This window comes from Poecilia formosa, unplaced genomic scaffold (genome assembly GCF_000485575.1).
Source record: "Poecilia formosa unplaced genomic scaffold, Poecilia_formosa-5.1.2 Scaffold189, whole genome shotgun sequence".
In the NCBI taxonomy this organism is placed as follows: Eukaryota; Metazoa; Chordata; class Actinopteri; order Cyprinodontiformes; family Poeciliidae; genus Poecilia; species Poecilia formosa.
The window spans coordinates 108,887-113,163 of NW_006800128.1; the positions used below are offsets into that span (position 1 = coordinate 108,887).

Here is a 4,277-nt window from a genome sequence, read left to right on the forward strand (position 1 = left end):
CCTGTCATTGTGAATGACAACCTGTGAATGACAGGTTAAAAGTGCTGTGTTGTTCTATCACCCCTGTTTCATACCGGACCACTTACAGCTCCGGTGTTAAAATGAACGTTCTATTGTGGTATCACCATGGAGGGATTTCTTTATTTAAATGGTTCATTTTTCAGAGGGATACACAGTGAAACACCTGTGAAAATAATTTCTACTCCCATGGCTTTTTTGTTCTCTGGGAAATTATGTTGATGATAAATACAGAAACAAGCATAAAAATTCTAAACATCTACAATAGTGATAGTAATTGTGATGATCTGCGTTTTTGTGTATTTCTTTCTTGGTTTTTCCTGTGTCCTTGTTCTTTGCGAGTCTCTGTGATGTCCTGTCTTCCCTGTTGATTGATCCCAGCTGTGTCTAGTTTTCCTGATTACCCTCCCTGTGTATTTAAACCCACCTGTTGTCTTTGTCTCTTGTCGGGTCCTCGTCTACTGTCACACGTCTTACGGTCTCTGCTCTCCAGTAGAACTGTAAAGTCCTGGTTAGTGTTTGCTCTCGTTTTCAGTCCTCTGTATCAGATAGCTACTGGTAATTAGCTGTGTGCTAAACTCTCTGCCGTGCCGCCTGTGTTGGACTGTGTTTGAGCTTTCATCATTAAATTCATCATCTTCATCGCAACCTGGGTCTCTGTGTTTATCCTCACCACCTCTCATTCATCTCATCATGACAGAAATATTAATAATATTCAGTGCAAAGTAGCCTACAAATTATTTGGTGGGGGCGGTGAGGGACCTGGATAAAGGATATAGGGGTGCTGGCCCAAAAAAGGTTGAGAAACACTGATTTAAATGGTTCATTTTTCAGAGGGATACACAGTGAGGGTATCGTGATTTTAGTAATTACATGTTTATAAGAGCGACTTTCTGTTGTCCTTCCATGGAAGCGGGCAGCTTTCAAACGGAAATAAAACACTTTTTAATATAAGTTGCTGCTTTGACATGATCACAGAACTGCCAAAACATATGTACAAAAATACCAGACAAAGTGAATCACAGCAATGTCATCAGCCGATGAGACGCTGAACTGATGCAGTGAAGCTACTAGTAGCAGGAGCGGAGCTACAAGCTACAAACACTGAATAGAAGAAGAAGAAGGAGAAGAAGAGCTGCCATTGATACAGTTGCAGCCAAGCATGTTTTAATGTTACACAATACAGTTTTATCAAGCTGCTCAAAGTCTAATCTGGTATTGTTGTGGATATAAAGTTTGGTCGAAGGTAAACTTACCTTCGACCAAACGCCCCCCAAAGGAATCCCAGTGCCCCCCTTTTGTAAAAATTTCCACCAGCGCCCCCTGCCATCCTCTGAACGCCCCCCCGGGGGGCGGTACTGCCCACGTTGAGAACCGCTATTTTAACTCAAACATGACTAAATGTACACAAATCTGTTTGTGCTGCTAACCTCAGATGACAAAATAGTTTTGTCTTTGGTGCTTCTTGACTTTGTAGTACAACAGCTACACCACACTGATGGTGCAGGAAAATCTGTGGACTCCAACCATATTTAGACTACCTTCAGTTCCTCTTCCTAGTCAGGACCTTTGCTTTTTAACAATTAGACCTTATTTTTTGGAGCTGGGAGTTTGATGCTTTAATTTTGATAAATTAATTACATAAATTTTAATGTTGTAAAATTTAAAATTGTAATAGAAGTAATTACTTTTTAAATATTTTTAATATTATTTACAAACACTCATTTCTGATAAATCTGAAGCACAAGTGACAACCAGATAACGACAAACAACAATGCAGCTTCTCTTGGCCCACAGGGGGCGCTTGATAAAACTATAGTTGTGTTCAAGTTGCAATAAATCCTCCTGACTACCAGTAGTTCATTTTTGTCCTCTGTAGAGGACATTGCTAAACTTGAATATCTCCCACCCCCTGCATTCTACTGAATTAATTCCTTTTGGTATCTGGAGAGGACATTTAGGGCTTTCCAATGATACCACATGTGAAGGGGTGGGACTTTTGTACATACCTTTTTCTAATTCACAAAAATGGTGTTCATCAGTAATAACACATTTTATGGGAAGAGACAAAGTAAGTGCATAAAACCTTTTATTACCTTTCAAAGACTGTGGGATTTAAAAAAATGGTGATTGGACAATATTTTTTTTCCTGGTAGTCAAGTTGCTTTAAAGGAGTTGACCTAACACTGAAGCTATCCAAACCTAAAAATAGCATCTAAATGCTAAACATGTTGCAGCATCACAGATGTCCCCAACACTAATGTTAGCTTTCACAGTCCACATTTCTAAAGAAGTATTTGTTTTTAAAGAAGCTACATGAAATATTAGGCATAAAAGCACTTTGCAGATGATGGTTTAATAACCTAAATAACCAGAAAATAAAAAAAAAAACAAAAAAAACAAACCAATATATGTGTGTGTATGTGTGTAATACCTTGTGGGGACCATTTTCCTGATACATACTACGTTGTGGGGACCAAAGCCTGGTCCCAACAAGGGGAAACGCTGTTTTGGGGTCAGGGGTTAGCTTTAGGACTGAGGTGTGAATTGAGTTTTGGTTAGGGTTAGGATTAGGTATGTAATGGGCAGGGTAAGGATAAGGTTTAGGACATGGGTGAGCAACTCCAGGCCTGGAGGGCCGGTCTCCTGCAACTTTTAGATGTGTCTCTACTTCAACACACCTGAGTCAAATAATGAGGTCGTTAGCAGGACTGTAGAGACCCTGACTGTAGCTGTTGGATTCAGCTACAGTCAGGGAGACTCTTAGACATCTTAGACCAGGGAGACGTCTAAGAGCTGCAGGACACCCTAAAAGCAGGACACCCTAAAAGGTGGGCAATCCTGGCCCTCCAGGACCAGGATTGCCCACCCCTGGTTTAGGCTGTAGAAAATAATGGAAGTCAATGGAAAGTCCCCACAAAGATAGCCATGCAAACAGGTCTGTGCATGTATGTGGATGTGTGTGTATGCATGTAAATAATTTTTTAGGGTTATTTCACAGTGAATCAACAGTTGCGAGAGAGAGGGAACACATAGAGCAACAGGATGTGTTGCGACAGCCATGTGGGGGACCAAGGCCTCCAAAGATGAGTCATATGTTTAACCCCTGTGCAAAAATTTTAATGGAGTCCCATGATATGCAGAAAACTCTATTCTGCATGCACACTGCTTTCAATTAGAAAAGACTTGCTAACTTTCAATTACCAAATTACATTATTTCCCCCTGCATTTCATCAGGTTGAATAGTGTTGAAGAAATGTTTTTGGAGTTTCTCCACGACATGAATATCAGTTTTCCTGTGGGACTATGCAACTGATACAGCCTTAAAGAGGAACAATGACTTTTTTCCGCAGCTTTTATCCTGAGATATTGAGTTTTAGAGATGAGTTAGAGAGACAAAGGTGGGGAAGTTGGACACCGTAACAGAAACGGAGAGAAATGGAGAGTATCAAGGATGCCTACATAAGGAACGATTTTTGAGTGCCATTACAATACCATGATGTCTTTAGAGAGCAGTAGGCAGAATCTGGTACTTGCAGCTGTTTTATGTGTTGGTCAGTAAATCAATAGAATCCATCTAGTTAGGTTTTATAGTCTGTGTGTGTCATCCATCAAACTTTCAAACATTTTACATTTCTGTTACTTGCAAACAGAAACTATGTTTTGTTTCTATGTTGATGGTTGATGGTATATACATATATATGTAGGACAGTGCTTGAATGTGTCGGCACATGTTACCAAGGTGTTGGATCTGCTCTTTGGGTTGTGGAACTTTGTAAAGTGTGTCCTTTGAAGAATGCCGTACTTGGTGTTCGTTACTGTGTGCTGGTAGTACAACAGTCAGTATTTGCTCTGAATTCTAAAGGTAGGCAATAGGGTTAGGCCAGCTCCTCATTGTAGCCAAATGTTACTTTTAATGTTCAAGTAGTTAGTTAGTTTTGTATCATTTTGTCTTTTTCTTCTTTTTTTGTATATATGTTGTATCTGTAAATCAAAAAAAATAACTGCGTTAATGAAACATGTTAACATATAGTATTTGCTCTAAATTCTAACGGCGAAGCCGCTGCGCTGTCGGGTGTTCCGAATAAACGGTTCCAACCACGATTTCAATCGCCGTGTGTGTCAGATTCCTGTCCCGTTTCCTTCCGACAAAACCCTTAAGAACACACAACGCAGAGTCCACGGAACAGCAAGGACTCATCTCGCACGGATTGGGTTACACACACACACACACACACACACACACATATATGTGTATA

At 40.1% G+C, this 4,277-nt stretch overlaps 1 protein-coding gene and 1 long non-coding RNA gene across 5 annotated transcripts in view; one reads left to right on the top strand and one right to left on the bottom strand.

The window, feature by feature from the left end:
- LOC103147752 (protein jagged-2-like) overlaps nt 1-4,277 on the top strand; it is a 129,122-nt gene that overhangs the window by 11,569 nt on the left and 113,276 nt on the right. The window lies entirely within an intron of this gene.
- Nucleotides 1,792-4,277, bottom strand: part of LOC107837923 (uncharacterized) — an 8,747-nt gene continuing 6,261 nt past the window's right edge. Inside the window, exons 2-3 of the long non-coding RNA XR_001663974.1 lie at nt 4,216-4,219; nt 1,792-1,803 (exon numbers count right to left, since the gene is read on the bottom strand). This is a non-coding gene — a long non-coding RNA (uncharacterized LOC107837923). The remainder of the gene's footprint in view (nt 1,804-4,215; nt 4,220-4,277) is intronic.